We start from the raw sequence: 20,526 nt of genomic DNA, 5'->3' as shown, positions 1-20,526 counted from the left end.
TTGATCCTTTTGAACTGTGGTGTTGGAGAAGACTCTTGAGAGTCCCTTGGACTGCAAGGAGATCCAACCAGTCCATCCTAAAGGAGACCAGTCCTGGGTGTTCTTTGGAAGGACTGATGCTAAAGCTGAAACTCCAATACATTGGCCACTTCATGAGAAGAGTTGACTCATTGGAAAAGACCCTGATGCTGGGAAAGATTGAGGGCAGGAGAAGAAGGGGACAACAGATGAGATGGCTGGATGGCATCACCAACTCGATGCACATGAGTTTGGGTGAACTCTGGGAGTTGGTGATGTACACGGAGGCCTGGCGTGCTGCGATTCAAGGAGTCACAAAGAGTCGGACACAACTGAGTGACTGAACTGAACTGAGTTCTAAACAAGCAAAGATAAATCATAAAAGTAGAGATAAACATGGATTCCAGGAACAACAACCCAAACAACCAATGTGATAGCAACAATAAAGACAAAGGTTCCTTAAAAAAAAAAAAAAATGTGTAAGGAGGGAAAAGAATGAAAGACCTTAGGATAGTTTGGAATAGAAAAGTAGCTGAAGTAGTTCCTGGGTTGGAAAGAACCCCTGGAGGAGGAAATAGCAACCCTCTCCAGTATTCTTGCATGGAGAATCGCAAATAGACAGAGGAGTCTCACAGTCCATGAGGTTGCAAAGAGTCGGACAGGACTGAGTTGACTGAACACACATACACACAGATGGCAATGTGACCTTAAGAGTTCAAACTGCAGAAAAATTTTGAAACTCAGTCATTTTCCTCATTTCTTTACTATCTTGAACTAACCACTGACAGGCCTATGGAATTTGTTGTAACAGCCTTGACCACCATGATTCTGCATTAGGTGTACAAATATCAAGGTAACATAAAATCACTGGTTGTTGATGTTAAGTGAAAGAAAACAGTGCAATCTGGCATTCTGGTCTTAAGGATTCAATTGTTTTACCCCATAACCTAGGAGTGAAAGTGAAAGTTGCTCAGTCTATCCAACTTGCTGGGACCTCATGGACCGTATAGTCCATGGAATTCTCCAGGCCAGAATACTGGAGTGGGCAGCCTTTCCCTTCCCTGGGGCATCTTCCCAACCCAGGAATTGAAGCCAGGTCTCCCTCATTGTGGGTGGTTTCTTTACCAGCTGATCTACAAGGGAACCCCAAGAATACTGGAGTGGGTAGCCTCCCCCTTACTCCAACGGATCTTCCCGACCCAGGAATCCAATCGGGGTCTCCTGCATTGCAGGCGGATTCATTACCAACTGAGCTATCAGGGAAGCCTGTTGTAAAGTCATGAGTTTCTTTGTTTCCAGTATAGCTTTTTCCTAAGAGCTAAAGTGAAACGCTTACCGGAAGGCTTACTCTGCGGAATGACGAACAGAGTGACCAGCACAGCTTCAATCATTATACAAAGTCTTTTTCATTTGGTATCCTTTGAATTTCATAAAGCAGAAGAGCAACCAGGGCTGTCATAAAAAACCTATTTCATTCAGAAACATTTGTGGATAAAATGCTGAATTTACAAGAGAGCATTATAAAAATTATTTTCTGTTTCTACAAGATGGTTTTCTTTTAAACATTTATAAAATACCATACCTCTCACTGTTACCTCTTGAGTCAGCCCCAAATAAGCCTCCTCGTGTGCTAGGTCTTTTGAGCCCTTAGCGGGTGATTGGAGTTCGGTTCAGAAGCAAAAGGAAGCTTTACTCTTTCATCAAGGAATCGAGAGGTACCAACTCCCACTCTAGAGCACAGCTCTCCCTTACGTGCCAGTGGTCTGGCTGCTCTTTGGTGTTCCTGTCCGGGAAGACAGCGCAGAGTTCTCGCGAGTCAAGGGGTCAGGGCACAGCCGTGCTGCGCACGGAGCTTCAGGCTGACGTGAGGAGCGCAGAGCCCTTGCGCACAGCGTTGGGGTGGAGTCGGCATCGCCATCTTGAGCTGAAGTGTCCTGGGCCGCGTATCTCCACCAGGCAGCTGGCCAAAGTGCCCTGTTGCTCGAAGTGATTCTTTGCTGGGAACACTAATCCCATGTGTTAGGTGTGAGGCCTCTGCTCACTGTCCGTGACAGAAAAATGAAACTAGACTAACCCAGAGGAAGAGGTAAGACCTTATCACCCATGTTCTCTCGTTTTTCCCTTGGACCCAGGGGACTTTGTGGGTACCAGAACGGGTGGGTTTTCACAGTATCCTGGGAAACATTTACATTTCCTAGAGGTTTAAAATTTTGAAAAAATAGGAGAAAGACTCTTACAATTTTGTTCCCTTAAGAAGCCCACTGCTGCTGCTGCTAAGTCGCTTCAGTAGTGTCCGACTCTGTGCGACCCCTTAGACGGCAGCCCACCAGGCTCCCCTGTCCCTGGGATTCTCCAGGCAAGAACACTGGAGTGGGTTGCCATTTCCTTCTCTAATGCATGGAAGTGAAAAGTGAAAGTGAAGTCGCTCAGTCGTGTCTGACTCTTTGCTACCCCATGGACTGCAGCCTACCAGGCTTCTCCGTCCATGGGATTTTCCAGGCAAGAGTACTGGACTGGGGTGCCATTACCTTCTCCGGAATTGTTACTACATAATGTTAAAATAAATATGTAATATTAATACGTATTTGCATGCCTATATAGTGTTTTGCACTGGGTTTAAGGGTTTCCTAGGTGGCTCAGCTGTTTAAAAAAAAAAAAAAAAAACTGCCTGCCAATACAGGAGATATAGGAGATGCAGGTTCAATCCCTGGGTCAGGAAGATCCCCTGGAGGAGGAAATGGCAACCCACTCCAGTATTCTTGCCTGGGAAATCCATGGACAAGGGTGGCTGGATAGCTACAGTGGAGTAGGGTGGGGCGGGTGGGGGGCGGGAGGTGGGTCACAAAAGGATCAGACATGACTTAGCAACTAAACAATAATCACAAGAAACAAGTAAACATGTATTTCCATGATATCAAGATTTCCTGAGTGGTACAAGAGTCAGAAATATTTTTTATGTAATAAGTAATTATACAGTCTCCTAATTCATACTTTTAAGCATTAATATATAACTTTAAGATATTACTATGATCATAAATATGTTGCATGAATATTTCATGATAGGAGGGCTTGATATTTACCACCAATTTTATTTCAATTACAGTAGAACTTTATATTTGAAATGACCAGTTGAGTAATTTAATTGTTAGAGTGAGAATTACATTTCTAATATTATACAGGCTATAAATACCTGGATATGGCATTAAAGTAGGCTATGTTAATGACAAAAATAAAATAAAATATGCCTTTATATCATAATAAGGTATTTTTTAAGTGAGCTACATTGTTAGAAATTCCACAATGGCCTATCATAATATAGTTTACAATTTAGCATGTACCTAAACTGCATGAATGGAGAAGGCAATGGCAACCCACTCCAGTACTCTTGCTTGGAAAATCCCATGGACGGAGGAGCCTGGTAGGCTGCAGTCCATGGAGTTGCTAAGAGTCGGACACGACTGAACGACTTCACATTCACTTTTCACTTTCATGAAACAGGTACAATTATTCCTTTGATCTATGTAGAAATATCTTCAGTCCTTATGAAATGATAAGCTTAAGTGAGCTTAAGTGAAAGTTGCTCAGTCTTGTCCGACTCTTTGCGACCCCATGGACTATGTAGTCCATGGAATTCTCCAGGCCAGAATACTGGAGTGGGTAGCCTTTCCCTTCTTCAGGGGATCTTCCCACCTAGGGATCGAACCCAGGTCTCCTGCATTGCAGGTGAATTCTTTACCAGCTGAGCCACAAGGGAAGCAGAGAGTAAATTGATTCATTCAAAACATTTTATATTTAGCTACTGTAGAAGCAAATATTTTTATTCAGTGTATAATATACACATTGTTTGAAAAGTGAAGTGATTGGTATCATACAACATATAACACCATTTCTTTCAGATGTTAAAGAATCTGCCTCCAGTGAGGAAAACCTGGGTTAGATCCCTGGGTGGAGAAGATCCCCTTGAGAAGGGAATGGCAACCCACTTCAGTATTTCAGCCTGGAGGATTCCACGGACAGAGAGCCTGGTGGGCTCCATGGGGTTGCAAATAGTTGTACCTGACTGAGCAACTAACATTTTCACTTTCTCTCATTTTCAATATCAGAATTTTTAAGAGTCTTAAGAAATGGAAGGTAATCAAACTCAAAAAAAGAACAAAAGATTAAAAATCTCACTTTTAAATAGAATTTGAAATAATTTGATATCACATAAAACAATGAATTCTAAATTCTACTTATTTGAAACATTTAATAAGTAAATATGAATAATAAATTATATTTATTTTATTTTTTTACTGTAAGAACAAATTTTTAAATGTTATTAAGAAAGTCTCCCAATAATATATTTTCTTTATTACAACAAAGTGTGATCAATTAAAATGTATGCATTTTCAGCTATTTGCATCGTATCTTATTAAATATGGACAAACATAAACATATATTGACATATTAAAAAGTGTATATAGTTGATCTTGGAATAGAAATGTGAATAAAATATAAAATTTGTGTGTATGAACTGAGCACCACAGATATTGACTGTATAAAAAGGGTAATAAACTAGGCAGAATCTCCTGCAGTCAAACTTACTGAAAAAAAATCCACATTATATAATGTCTTAAAATAGTTGGTGCTATTGAAACATTTCATTTTCATGAGAGTAATAAATTTTGAACATATTCAGTTGTTTCTATGAAAGTACACTGTCAGACTACTTTGTTTGAAAGTTGGAATATTTTATTATTCACTGGACACTATTTTCTTCTCTGGAGTTTGAAACATTAATTATTACATAAAGTGAGAATCAGATGCTTTCAAATATGAATATCTTTTCAAGCAGTCTAAAGTTTAGCATCTTAAAAAATGTTCATTAATACTTTTATTAGTAAATATACATTAATAAGATAAATAATCAAACACTTTATTTTGAGTCTAAATTGTAGATAAAAACATGCTATGCCTAAAATCAAGAACATTGTTTCATTTAACTCTATTATCAGAGACTGAAAATTTTTTAATGACAGTACATGCATGCTAAGTCACTTTAGTCCTGTCCAGCTCTTTGCAACCCCAGGATCTGTAGCCTGCCAGGTTCCTCTGTCCATGGGGTTCTCCAGGCAAGGGTACTGGATTGGGTTGCCATTTCCTTCTCCAGGGGATCTTCCAGACTCAGGGATCAAACCCTCATCGTTTGTGTCTCATGCATTGTCAGGCAAGTTCTTTACAACTAGCACCACCTGGAAAGCCACTAATAACAGTAGGACTCTTTAATAATAAGTTTCTTCACATATTCCAGTTACTGCTGCTGCTAAGTCGCGTCAGTCGTGTCCGACTCTGTGCGACCCCATAGACGGCAGCCCACCAGGCTCCCCCGTCCCTGGGATTCTCCAGGCAAGAGCAGTGGAATGGGTTGCCATTTCCTTCTCCAGTGCATGAAGGGGAAAAGTGAAAGTGAAGTCGCTCAGTCGTTTCTGACTCTTAGCGACCCCATGGACTGCAGCCTACCAGGCTCCTGTGCCCATGGGATTTTCCAGGCAAGAGTACTGGAGTGGGGTGCCATTGCCTTCTCCGGTCCCAGTTACTAACTGGAATCAAAGTAATGTGTAGAAACTTTATAGTTAAAGACAATTGATACAGGTACTAAGGAACAATGGAGAATTTACTTGAAATGTAAAAATTAATAAGAAGACTGATAGGTAAACTATGCAATGTTTAACATCTACACTAATGGTTTTAACCTTTTGAATATATTAAGTAGCTTTTCAAAATTTTATTTTAGTCCTCATATTTCCACTAAGAAATAATGATAATCTTGAAATATCATACTAAACTAACTTATTAACAATCTAGATATGAATATTTTACTAATCTGATGAATACACAGTTTACCCCTGTCTTTCTTGTGTTAATGCATTATACTGAAACAATTTTGTGATGATATTATGGTCTATCATATGGTTGGATGGCATCACCTACTCTATGGACATAAGTTTGATAGGCTCCAGGAGTTGGTGATGGACAGGGAAGCCTGGCGTGCTGCAATCCATAGGGTCACAAAGAGTCGGACACGACTGAGTGACTGAACTGAACTGAATATGGTCTATTATCTGACAATTTAGAATGTGATTAATATAAAAAATTTACATTTTATTTATTACATGTTTATCTCTATCTATAGACTTAGGAAATTTATTACTCAGCCATTAAAAAGAATACATATGAATCAGTTCTAATGAGGTGGATGAAACTGGAGCCTATTATACAGAGTGAAGTAAGCCAGAAAGAAAAACACCAATACAGTATACTAACACATATATATGGAATTTAGAAAGATGGTAACAATAACCCTGTATACGAGACAGCAAAAGAGACACTGATGTATAGAACAGTCTTATGGACTCTGTGGGAGAGGGAGAGGGTGGGAAGATTTGGGAGAATGGCATTGAAACATATATAATATCATGTATGAAACGAGTCACCAGTCCAGGTTCGATGCACGATACTGGATGCTTGGGGCTGGTGCACTGGGACGACCCAGAGGGATGGTATGGGGAGGGAGGAGGGTTCAGGATGGGGAACACATGTATACCTGTGGCGAATTCATTTCGATATTTGGCAAAACCAATACAATATTGTAAAGTTTAAAAATAAAATAAAAGTTAAAAAAATAAATAAAAAATTAAAAACATAAAATAATATGTAGAAAAAAATAAAATAATGTATATATACTTGAAGAAGCATAATTTTGCAATTCATTTTCCTGTACACAAAAACAGTCAAAAGTGGATAAGAAGAGCATGATATCAGCTTCTATAATGCGACATATACTATCCCTTTGGATCTGAAGACCAGCTTGAATTTGGAACTAGGAAAAGGGATGGCATACATCCCCTCACTCACACACAAACACACACACAGCTGAGTGATAGAGTCCAGGAGATAAGTAACATCCTGCATCAAATAGCTCCTGTGAATCAATGGACACACCAAAGTTTCATTTTCCTGTTCCCTGCATGCTCTGAATTAAAGTCTGTTCTGTTTCTGCCTAACATCATTAAGAATATGACTTCAAAGTTTCAAACTGTTTTCAAGTAATTTAATTGAGTCCCAGAACAAACTAAAGAAAATTTAAAGGACTATAAAAATATTCACAACTCAACAAGAGAAAATTCAGTTTTTTGCATCTAATAAAATGTTCAGTTCAGTTGCTCAGTCGTGTCCGACTCTTTGCGACTCCATGAATTGCAGCACGCCAGGCCTCCCTGTCTATCACCAACTCCCGGAGTTCACTCAAACTCGTGTCCAACGACTCAGTGATGCCATCCAGCCATCTCATCCTCTGTCGTCCCCTTTTCCTCCTGCCCCCAATCCCTCCCAGCATCAGAGTCTTTTCCAGTGAGTCATCTCTTCGGATGAGGTGGCCAAAGTACTAGAGTTTCAGCTTTAGCATCAGTCCTTCCAAAGGAATCCCAGGGCTGATCTCCTTCAGACTGGACTGGTTGGATCTCCTTGTAGTCCAAGGGACTCTCAAGAGAGTTATCCAACACCACAGTTCAAAAGTATCAATTCTTCGGTGCTCAGCTTTCTTCACAGTCCAACTCTCACATCCATACATGACCACAGGAAAAACCATAGCCTTGACTAGACAGACCTTTTTTGGCAAAGTAATGTCTCTGCTTTTCAATATGCTGTTACATGCATGCAAATAAGCTTGAAAATATAACCCATAATGAGGATTTAAAAAATCAGTAGAAGTAGATCCAGAATTAACACAGAAAATAGAATTAATAAGTAAGGGTATTAAAAATTAATATAACTATTTTAAACATGTTCACATTGGCAGAGAAGTATAGATTTATTACATAAAGTAGTGGAATAGATATTTTCAGAATAACCAAATTGAAATTCTATGGATGAAAAATATAGCTTCTAAGATGACAAATGCACAGAAATTTATTGGCAGCAGATTAGACACCAATTAGTTAATGTGAAGACAAAATAAAATAATCAAATTTGGAACTGGGAATAAAAAATAGAATTGAAAAAATGTTCTAGTGTACTTTGGGAAATTTTAAGTAGACTGAAATACTTAAATATACTTAAATATTTCAAATATAATTTGAGTCCCTGAAGGATTGCAATGAGAAAGAAAGATAACAAGAAAAAAATTGAAATAACACTAAGAGTTTTCCAAGTGGGAAGGAACTATAAATATATAGAACCAAGAATATTAATAAAACTCAAACACAAAAATGTTGAAGAAAACTATTACCCAGGTAATTCAAAATCAAATTGCTTAAATGAATGATGAAGAGAATATGTTAAAGGTAGCCAGAAAATAAAGACAAACTACATCAAAGGGAACAAAGATGAGTATCAAAGCAGAACTCTCCTCAGAAACAGTGCAAGGCAGAAAACACATTTAAAATGTTGATAGAAAACAAAAAACGGGCTACTTGTATCCTACACCCAGAGATAGTGTCTTTCAAATACAAAGGTAAAAGGAAAGCCTTCTTCAGCATACAAATCTTGAAAGCATTACTGAAGTGAACACCTGCACAACAAGGAAGGTTAGGAAGAGAAATGATACCAGATAGATATCTGATGCAGATAAGTGTAGCAAAAGTCAGGAATATGTGGAAACATATAAGCTATTTATTGTTCTTATTGTTTAAATGTCTTTAAAATGCAATTGAAAGGTAAGCAAAAGTAATACAGTGCACAGTGGAATTTGTAATATATCCAATACTGAAATGCATACACCAGTGACACAGTAATACACATTACTAGTGCAAGATTCTTATTCTAGAGTTTAAGTAGTACAATTAATTGAAGGTAAACTAAAAAGTTTAAGATGTTGTGGTAGACAAAATTCCAAGATGGCATCCAAGTTTCCTATTCTTCATTGTATGTGCTCTATAAAATCTCTTCTTTCTGATTATAGGCAGGACTGATCAGTATGATGGATAGTCTTCTCTTGAATGGGCTACATATGTGGAATTGGTTATTGAGTAGCCATGCCCCTGAATGCAATACACTATATAACTCCTCTGAGTAAACAGGAATAAGATTCTCCTTTGAAGAAGAAAGCTGCCATGTTGTAGGAAGGATTGTGGCTAGGACCAAAGTGTGGTCTCCAGATGCTGACAGAAACCTCAAGCTAGCAAGAAAGTAGAGCTTTAGAGCCAAATGTAACTGAATTCTGTGAAAAACCTAAATAAATTTGAAGAGGACCTAAGTTCCAGAGGAGAATTCAGTCTGGATAACACCATCTGGACCCTAAGAAGAGAACCTAGTTATACCACACCCAGATTTCTAGCCTCCAGAAAGTCCAAGATAATACACTGATGTGGTTTTAGGCAGTGAAGTTGGTAGTATATAGAATTCGGAAGCTGCCATAATGATTACCTCGCAGTGTCTTAAGTGGAACTGGAGGCAGGCAGAAGGTACATACTAAAATTTGAGAAGCAGAATAGACTAAATTGCCTTGTATATACTGTTGGTAGAAATATGAACTTTAAAGATGCTGTTGGTTAGGGATGAGAAGAAAATGAGCAATCCATTATTAGAGACTTGAGGAAGATAAGATCCTTGTGATGCAGTAGTGATGGTGACCTTAGTGAAAATATGTCCTATAATTATGTGGAATGCAGAACTTGTATACAATGGACTTAGATAATTAGTTGAGAGAGTTTTCAAGTTTAGTGTTAAAGATGCATGATTTATTACTGCTGCTTACAATAAAATGTGAGAGCAGAGAAATAAACTGATGGAATTACCATTAAACCAAATAGAACCTGGACTGGGTAATTGTGAAAAGTTTCAACCTCCCAGATGATGTTTTAAGGCAGAAATGGTGCTAAAAGGGACAGAGAGGGAAAAAAAAAAAAGTTTGTTATTATGCTTTTTTTGCTACTATATAACATTAGTTTGAAACTTCAGAGTATTTAATCAAAGTGCCCCTTCAGGAGATTAAGGATGAAATTCACAGATGTTCTCAACCAAACCTGAGGGCTCTAGGAAGCTTCAGAATATTTTATCTAATGTGAAGAATCTCAATAAAATGCAAGCAAGACACACAAGGTTCTTGAGAAAATTGTATTGACAGAAACACTGTTGGCTTGAAGTGAAAGACAGAATATAAAATGCAAAAGCCTGGGCAGCGGATGGAGCGTGGGGGATGGGGAGCGGTGCGGCCGGCGAATAGCCCTGACATCCCGGGGGCTGCTGGGATGCCGCGGGGAGGCGGGCCGGGGGCAGTGGGGAGCAGACTGAGTGTGGCCAACCTCCTTTTCTCTGTTCCCTTCCAGCATCAGCTCGGCCTCTTCGCTCAACCGGACCTTGCCTCTAGGCTAAGTGGGCAACATGAGTGGCAACAACTTGGATGTGAATGACAAGTTTGATGAGCAGTTGCGAGTGCAAGAATGGTACAGAGACACCAAGGACAACGGCACTGAGAAAGATCCCGGTGCAGAAACCGATTCTTTCAGACAGCAGCCGACTGACACCCCATACGAGTGGGACCTAGACAAGAAGGCTTGGTTCCCCAAGATCACTGAAGATTTCATTGCTACGTATCAGGCCAATTATGGCTTTTCTAATGATGGTGCATCTAATTCTACTGCAAGTGTCCAAGATGTCAGTGCTAGGACTGCAGAAGAACCTCCGCAAAGACAACCCCCTGATCCCAGTGATCTGAAAAAGAAGGGAGAAAAGAGAAAGACTGAATCAGGATGGTTTCATGTTGAAGACGACAGAAATACAAATGTTTATGTGTCTGGTTTGCCTCCAGACATTACAGTGGATGAATTTATACAGCTCATGTCGAAGTTCGGCATTATTATGAGAGATCCTCAAACGGGAGACTTTAAGGTCAAGCTTTATAAAGATGATCAAGGAAATCTTAAAGGAGATGGACTTTGCTGTTATTTGAAGAGAGAATCTGTGGATCTGGCATTAAAACTTTTGGATGAAGGTGAAATTAGAGGCTACAGATTACATGTGGAGGTGGCAAAATTTCAGTTAAAGGGAGAATATGATGCCTCAAAGAAGAAGAAGAAGTGCAAAGACTACAAGAAAAAGCTGTCTATGCAACAAAAGCAGTTGGATTGGAGACCTGAGAGACAAGCTGGCTCATCCCGAATGCACCATGAGCGAGTTGTCATCATCAAAAACATGTTTCATCCAGTGGATTTTGAGGATGATCCACTGGTGTTGAATGAAATCAGAGAAGACCTTCGAGTAGAGTGTTCAAAGTTTGGACAAATTAGGAAGCTCCTTCTCTTTGATAGACACCCTGATGGTGTGGCCTCTGTGTCCTTTAGGAGTCCAGAGGAAGCTGATTATTGTATTCAAACCCTCAATGGAAGGTGGTTTGGTGGGCGTCAAATCACTGCCCAAGCGTGGGATGGAACTACAGATTGTCAGGTGGAGGAGACCACAAGCGAAAGGGAGGAAAGGCTGAGAGGATGGGAGGCTTTCCTCAATGCTCCTGAGGCCAACAGAGGCCTGCAGCGTTCAGATTCCATCCGTGCTCCAGAGAGGGCAGGGTCTTCTAGAGTTAGGCATTTTTCTGAGCATCCTGGCACATCTCAAACAAATGTTCAAGCAGCTGCAACTGAAATGGCATTTGAAGAACCTATAGATGAAAAGAAGTTTGAAAAAATGGAAGATGGGGGAGAAGTTGAAGAAGCTGCTTCTGAAAAAGATGCTAAAGAAAGTGGCCCTGAAAAAGAAGCTGAAGGTTCCCGAGAAGAATCTGAAGAGAGCTGCCTTGAAAGAGAGTCTAAGGCAGCCTGTCCCAAAAGAGAGCGTGAAGAAGACTTCCCAGAGAGAGAGTCTGGAGAAGGCAGCCCTGAGAAAGAGCATGAAGAAGGTAATCCTAACAAAGAGTCAAAAGAGACTGTCCCTGAAAAAGAATCCAAAAAGAAGAAACTCAAAACGGATCCTGACAAGAATGGCCATGAGAAGGAGTCTGAAGAAGAAGGCCCTGGCAAGGAGTCTGAGGGGGAGGCCAGCCCCCAAAAGGTGGCTTCTGAAGATGACGACTCAGAACAAGAGTCTAAAGACTGCTCAGAAAAGCAGTTTGAAAATGGCTCTGAAAAAGAGTTAGAAGAAAATGGCCTTGAGAAAGGTTTTGAGGAAGATGCCTCTGACAAGGAATTTAATGAAAACATTCTGGAAAAAGAGTTAGAAGAAAATGAATCTGAAAAATCAGAATTCGAAGATGACAGCTCTGAAAAAGTGTTTGATGAAGAAGGCTCTGAGAAAGAGTTTGACGAAGAGTCAGATGAAAAGGAAGAAGAGGAGGATGCATATGGAAAGGTATTTGATGATGAATCAGAGGAGGAGGATGAAGAAGATGCAGACAAAAAGGAATGTGAAGATGCTGATGAAAAGGATGAAGAAGATGAAAAGGTCTTTGAAGATTCAGATGGAAAAGAAGATGAGGAAGATGGAGATGTAAAGGAAGATGAAGACATAGATGAAAAGGTGTTTGAAGATGATTCCAGCGAGAAGTTTTTTGATGACGATTCCAGTGACAAATTGTCTGACGAGAGAGGGACTGTGGGTGGTTTAGGGGATGTTAAGGAGGAAGGACCCTTGTCCACAGGCAGCAGCTTTGTTCTCGGTAGTAATGATGATGATGAAAACGACACTATTTAATCCCGTAAACTTGCTTTCTAGGGAGATTCCATCTCCATTTTGCCTCTGCTGCAGGGTAATTACTCATAGTGTTACATGAACGTGTGCATAGAAGTAGGATGCCATCTGATTAATGCAGTGAAGTGTTCATGGTTACCTGTACCTAATGATTTTAAATATGTGTTCATTGACTATTCAGTTCAAACTCCATAGCATAATGCAAGTTAATGTACTCCTCCTCCTTTGTCAGATTTGTTAAGTGCATGCAGAATGATATTTTTTTAAGTATTCTGATTTAAGTTTGTGACACTCAAAAATAAAGTTGTTGATATGCAGAAACGGAAAAAAAAAATCAATGCAAAAGCCTGTCAGACATTGAAAACACATTCTAACTTTACTTTTGCAAGTAAAGACAACATAGAGGATAGAATCAAGAGCTAAGGAAATATTATTTCCAGGCTTTAAAACCTAATTAAGAAAGAGCCAATTTTCCACCATTTATTCAGACAGCTTCAGGTAGATAACTTGTTTCTTCAGGTTCACAGTTCCACAGAGTGAGAACTTGTAATATATCAACTATACTATATCAATTTACAGCCTGGAGTTTACCCACATCTGGATCTGATTTAGATTTTGGACTTTGTACTGATGACATGATGAGATTTGGTTGCATATAAGGAGATTATAGGGGCTTTGGACTAATGCTGTACAGAATTCTACTTTTGAGAACTTTGGAAGAGATGACAGTATTTTGTATTTTAGCGAGAGAATAACTGTGGGTCCACACATTAAGCTGTGGTATGCAGGATTCTAAGGTGGTCCCCAAGATTTCTAGCCCCTAATGTATGCACCTTGTTTAATATCCTTCTCTTGAGGGTGGGCAGGACCTATGAATATGATGGGACTGTGGCGCACTTCATTCCTTTACCTTGTGTAGCAAAGGTGATGAGATAGTTGTTCCCATGATTAAATGATGTTATATGACATCTTCATAGCAAACTGAAATGGGAGTCTTCTGCTGGCCTATAAGAAATAAGCTTCCTTGTGATAGGGCCATCTGGCTACGTAGTGAAGGCAGCTTTTGGTAGTTGAGAGAAACCCAGAATGACTGCTGGCAAGAAAATACCTCAGTTCTATAGGCTCTTGGAACTGAATTTTGCCAGTAATGTGAAAAAGCTTGGAAACACAAGATGGGAATGTAATCTACATGACAACTTGATTTCCTCCTATTGAGACCCCAAGAGGTCTCTGCATTATTTGCAGAAATGACAAGATAATAAATGTATGTATCAGTTCAGTTCTGTTGCTCAGTCGTGTCTGACTCTTTGCGACCCCATGAATTGCAGCACACCAGGCCTCCCTGTCCATCACCAACTCCCGGAGTTCACTCAAACTCAAGTCCATGGAGTCGGTGATGCCATCCAGCCATCTCATCCTCTGCCGTCCCCTTCTCCTCCTGCCCCCAATCCCTCCCAGCATCAGGGTCTTTTCCAATGAGTCAACTCTTCGCATGAGGAGGCCAAAGTATTGGAGTTTCAGCTTTAGCATAAGTCCTTCCAAAAAACACCCAGGACTGATCTCCTTTAGAGTGGACTGGTTGGATCTCCTTGCAGTCCAAGGGACTCTGAAGAGTCTTCTCCAACACCACAGTTCAAAAGCGTCAATTCTTTGGCGCTCAGCTTTCTTCACAGTCCAACTCTCACATCCATACATGACTGCTGGAAAAACCATAGCCTTGACTAGACAGACCTTTGTTGGCAAAGTAATGTCTCTGCTTTTCAATGTGCTATCTAGGTTGATCATAACTTTCTTTCCAAGGAGTAAGTGTCTTTTAATTTCATGGCTGCAGTCACCATCTGCAGTGATTTTGGAGCCCAAGTCTGACATTGTTTCCACTGTTTCCCCATCTATTTCCCATGAAGTGATGGGACCAGATGCTATGATCTAAGCTTTCTAAATATTGAGCTTTAAGCCAACATTTTCACTCTCCACTTTCATCAAGAGGCTTTTTAGTTCCTCTTCACTTTCTGCCATAAGGCTGGTGTCATCTGCATATCTGAGGTTATTGGTATTTCTCCCGGCAATCTTGATTCCAGCTTGTGCTTCCAGACTAGCGCTTCTTATGATGTACTCTGCATATAAGTTAAATAAGCAGGGTGACAATATACAGCCTTGACATACTCCTTTTCCTATTTGTAACCAGTCTGTTGTTCCATGTCCAGTTCTAACTGTTGCTTTCTGACCTGCATATAAGTTTCTCAAGAGGCAGGTCAGGTGGTCTGGTATTCCCATCTCTTTCAGAATTTTCCACAGTTTATTGTGATCCACACAGTCAAAGGCTTTGGCATAGTCAATAAAGCAGAAGTAGTGGTTTTATATATATGTGTGTGTGTGTGTATATATATATATATATATATATATATATGTGTGTGTGTGTGTGTATATATATAAGAACACTCTAAACTATGATTCGTTGTTATGCAGCAAACTAATAAGGATGTGTATTGTAACCTAACAACTAAAAACATTAAATGGAATTATGGATTGATTTCTCAGTCTCAGCACTGTTAATATACTGGACCAGATAAATCTTTATTGAGATGGGGCTGTCCTGAACCTTGTAGGGTGTACTGCAGCATTCCTTTACCTACCTATCTACGTATCTTACATCTATTTATGTTTGGCACTTTAGTTAAATGCTGTCTTTGAATAATCTATTTAACGTGGAGCTTTTATGATCCTTCTGTTTTATCATGCTGGCAAACACAGAATATTTATCCTCTAATCTGTATTGGGACAAGAGATAATTAGAGTAGGTCTTCTTTTAGATCAGTTCCTCTCCTCTGTGTTATGCTATTCCTCATTCTCCATAATTCTGAGATAATGTTACTAAGTTTTCAAGATACAGTCTGTTCAGTGAACCTCCTTTGAAAGTGAAAGTAGCTCAGTCATGTCCGACTCTTTGCGACCCCATGGACTATGCAGTCCATGGAATTTTCTAGGCCAGAATACTATATTGGGTAGCCTTTCCCTTCTCTTCCCCACCCAGAAATCAAACTGGGGTTTCCTGCATTGCTGGCGGATTCTTTACCAACTGAGCTACTAGGGAAGCCCTATGTTTCTATAAACTACAGAATCTGGAGCTACGTCCCTAAAGCACAAAGCCTCCATTATTCTAGTAAATATTTGCTAACTATCTGCATTTGATGAGTCTATTTTTTCTGCTGCTTTTTATCCTTTTTTTTGGGGGGGGGGCTAACTTTTGGTTTGGCTAACTTTTAAGATGGTTTGTTCACCCTAATTTTTCTCAGAAGTAACTCTTAAGCTCTGGATTTACTCTGCTATCTTGTACTTTCAGGCACATATATTTTGATGTTTCTATTGTGATGCCACTATATAACTGCTACAGTTTTCAATCTTGCATATTTTTACATTCTAATTTATTTACTGCTTATACAGTTTATATGTTTTCAGAGTTTATTATTCAACAGTTCTGTTCAAAAGTGTTTTTAATTTTCACATTTCCAATACTCAGATTCTAGTAGTTAACAGATCACTTATGTCTGAGATTTTTCCAAATTTCTAACTACATCTTTATGATTACTTTGAAAGCTGTGCACTAAACCTTAGACTATAAACATGAATTATGAGAAAAACCAAAGTATAAGATTATATTTTTGACCATTGTTTAGTGGGAAGTGTATCTAATCAATAGAAACATTTTTCACAAGAAAAAAGTATAAAAATGCATTTTTAATAAGAATTGAAATGGTCATAATTTGTTTTTATAGGATGGTGTTTTGGGATAAATGAGAAAAAGCAAATATAACATGTCAAAATTCAAATATTCAATTTAGGGATGTATGTGTATGCTGCTGCTGCTGCTAAGTCGCTTCAGTCATGTCCAACTCTTTGCGACCCCATAGACGGCAGCCTCCCAGGCTTCCCCGTCCCTGGGATTCTCCAGGCAAGAACACTGGAGTGGGTTGCCATTTCCTTCTCCAGTGCGTGAAAGTGAAAAGTGAAAGTGAAGTCGCTCAGTCCTATCCGACTCTTTGCAACCCCATGGACTGCAGCCTACCAAGCTCCTCCATCCATGGGATTTTCCAGGCAAGAGTACTGGAGTGGGGTGCCATCGTCTTCTCTGATGTATGTGTATGTGTATACATATATATATGTGTGTGTGTGTGTGTGTGTGTGTGTGTATATGGGGATATATATTTTAACCCCTTCTCTGTTGAAAATATTTAGAACATTAAAAACCATTTTAATTTAAATCGTGTGATTTGTAAGATATTATATATATGTATAAATATACTCATTGTATTATATATATATGTGTGTGTGTATATATATATATATATATATATATATATACACTTAATGTAGATGTTTATATAAGCTGGATTGAGTTAGAAGGAAGAAGGTATTATGAAGTCTGCGGAAGGTATAGCATTAGTTCTATCAACAAATTCACAGGACAGAAGCCAAATATCAGGGCTTAATTTTTTTAAAGAAGAAAATGATTATGATTTTGATATATACAGTTTCAGTCTTAACCGCACACTAAGGAAATATTATCCACCCTCTACACACACACACACACACAGAGAGAGAGAGAGAGAGAGAGAGAGAGAGAGATGGAGTAATTGGAAAGAACCTTAAAAGTTTAAATAGCTTGCAGCTCATCCACCTACTTCACACTGCAGTAGAATTTGGAGGGATTTCATTTTTAATGGCAAATGCATATTTTCATTTAGGTTTGAATTGCCTACTTACATTACCATAGCAAGAAAAGATATATATTTTTGTAAAAAAGACAAAACAAACATCTATGAAATACAATATGATAGCACTTTAATCCTAGTTATCATTGAAGTAGGTGTGTGTGTATGTGTGTGTGTGTGTGTGTGTGTGTGTGTGTGTATATATATATATATATATATATATACATACACACACATTATTTCACAAATACATTTTTTAAACTCTCCCCAAAACTTGTTAGAATTAGCTCACATTGGCCTACTATCATCAGGCATTATAAAGAAAAATTTAGATATTTGAAAGTTTACTAAAGGTTAATTGAAATAATAAAATTGTAATAATCATTCATTTAATTGGCCTTAAGCAGTTTAAAATTGGAAGCAATTATATAAGCTATAGAACTGAAATATAGTGTAAGCTTTGAAGTATGTGTTGGCATAATTATGTGGAACATCACATTTTTCTCCCATGTAGTGAACAGAAAGAGAATTGCCACAAAGGCAATAATTTTTCTTCAGTAAAATGATAACTTAAGGGTTAAAGAATCAGGAGAAATTCATCTCATATCCTGCAAGTAGAGGTATCAAATTAAAGTTTTAATGCCATTTAATTGACCTACACGTAAAATGACTTTCCACTCTAGGTAATGAACATAATTACAGAGTAGAGCTGAGACAAAATGCTTTGGGAAATCTAGTGGCTTGCTTATTTATCTATTTCTGGCTGTACTGGGTCTTCATTGTTGCATGGGGGCTTTCTCCAGTTGTGTGCATGGTCTTCTCACTGTGGTGGCTTCTCTTGTTGCAGACCAAGAGCTCTAGGATGCGTGAACTTCAGTGCCGGGGTCCAGCCCTGGTGGATCCAGGGAATTTGAAGCGGGGATGGCGTCAGCGAGGATCAGGAAACAATTCCTTAATTAAACGTTAATTAAGGATATAAAGAGTAATAGAATGAGGATAGCTCAGTGAGGAAATTCAGTGGAGAAAAGAGGCTGAATAATTCAGCCAGAATGTAAGAGAAAGAACGACATGGTGAGACCAAGTTTCGGTGAACAAGGCCCACACTTTATTTTCCAAAGTAGTTTTTATACCTTAAGTTATGCATAGAGGATAATGGGGGAAGGGGTAGAGTCATGCAGTAAGCCTGGCTTTCTTCCTGCAAACTTATCATATGCAAAAGTTTAGGTGATTTGCATCATCTTCTGGCCCGGAGGCCTTTTTCTCTAAAGGTGATTATTCTAAAGTCAGGCGCCAGCCTCCAAAAAGCATTAGATAAAGTTGCATCCTACAGAGCAAAGGTGTGGTGGGCTATAACAAGAAAAAGAATTAACTCAAGGGTCCCAGGTTACAAACATTAAAGCTACTACTTACACCAATTATATTAATCAATACACTGCCAGGGACACAGCAGGTAAGGGATATGGAGACTTAGCAGCAAATATTGGCCCAACAAGTGAAAATCCCTTCACCAATACAATTTCTAATCAATCTTTTGACTGCTCAAAGGAATCTGTATTTAGACAGTTTAGAACATCTCATGCCTCTCACAGTTTGGAGGCTCTGAGCAATCACATGTGGCCGGAAAAAACCTATTCAGGCAGGCTAGAGGACTTCCAAGGGAGTTTGTAGGTTGAAACACTGTCACAACCCAGGAATTATTAACTGGAGCTGTAAGCTAACTCTTTTTTCAGAGAGGTAGTGGGGGACAGCCCCCCGTAAAGTCAGAGGTGTAGGTGAAAGCACAAAGCAGAAAGTAGGCAGACTCTGGTTTGGGGGGTAGATTGCTCGAGAATTTCCAGGGAGACTCCTGAGGCTTGATCCCGCCTTTGCGTATGCCAAGCCTCCTTCCTCATGACCTTTGCCAGGGGCGGAGCTCGCTCCCCGCACTTCAGTATTTGAAGCATGAAGGCTCTAGAGTGTGCAGGCCTCAGTAGCTGTGGCACATGGGCTCAGTTGCTCCAGGCCATGTGGAATCTTCCTGGACCAAGGCTCAAACCTGTGTCTGCTTCATTGGCAGGCAGATTCTTAACCACTAGACGCCCAGGGAAGTCCATATTTACTTTTAATATTAAATCACTTCCAGACATTGTATCATCATTAGCCCAACAGGTTCACTTTTCTACCTCCTTCCTCTGCCCAGTTTAGAGCAGAACTGTTCTTTCCTTCTTCATTGACCGTGTTGCATTTTATCCATGTTCTTGATTTAGTATCAGTCACATTGTACTTTAAGGTCTTCTGACTTCTGAAAATAGTTTGTAAACTTTCTGAAATCAAGACTGTGTACTTAACTTCTATCTGTAACTTAATAATGAGAAACATACCAGTCTTATAATAGGGTCTTCACAAAAACATATTAAAATAATTGAATTTACTTAAGTCTCAATAATTTACTGAATTACACCTGGTCATGGTACTGAATATAAACATAATTAATGCTCAACCATTCAGGGAGCCCATATCCTTAATTATAAATGTGGGCTGTGACTGTAAAATGTAATGTAACAGAAGAACAAGATTAATTCACATTAACATACATACACTCACATTAATAGTCTCTCATGGTTATTCATGGAATTGTCTTTATCTACAGTGTTTTCCTCTATTACTGCATAACAAAATTCCACCATCCTTTACAATCCCATAAATCATGAAATATTGAGACTTCCTATTGTATTTCTTATGTACATTCTTCCTCTCCACTTATTTTTTCAATAATATATCCTAGGATCTTACAAATAATACCATCTAAATTAACACTTGATTACTTTGGCCACTTCATGTGAAGAGTTGACTCATTGGAAAAGACTCTGATGCTGGGAGGGATTGGGGGCAGGAGGAGAAGGGGACGACAGAGGATGAGATGGCTGGATGGCATCACTGACTCGATGGACCTGAGTCTGACTGAACTCCGGGAGTTGGTGATGGACAGGGAGGCCTGACGTGCTGCGATTCATGGGGTCTCAAAGAGGCGGACACAACTGAGCGACTGAACTGAACTGAACTGATTCTTTAAATTTTCCAAAGACTGTTTGTATTTTTCCTTGCTTTCTCTTTCCAGCTTATTCTTGTATATTTCCAAACCTATTACAGATGCTGCTTATTC

At 39.2% G+C, this 20,526-nt stretch overlaps 1 pseudogene; it reads left to right on the top strand.

Annotated features, from left to right (window-relative positions):
* Window positions 1-1,940: 1,940 nt before the first annotated feature.
* Window positions 1,941-13,954, top strand: LOC113902466 (annotated as a pseudogene).
* Window positions 13,955-20,526: the final 6,572 nt, after the last annotated feature.

The sequence above is a fragment of the Bos indicus x Bos taurus genome, chromosome 12 (assembly GCF_003369695.1).
Source record: "Bos indicus x Bos taurus breed Angus x Brahman F1 hybrid chromosome 12, Bos_hybrid_MaternalHap_v2.0, whole genome shotgun sequence".
NCBI lineage: Eukaryota > Metazoa > Chordata > Mammalia > Artiodactyla > Bovidae > Bos > Bos indicus x Bos taurus.
The sequence above is the reverse complement of the archived record's forward strand: the minus strand, read 5'-3'. Positions and strand labels throughout refer to the sequence as shown.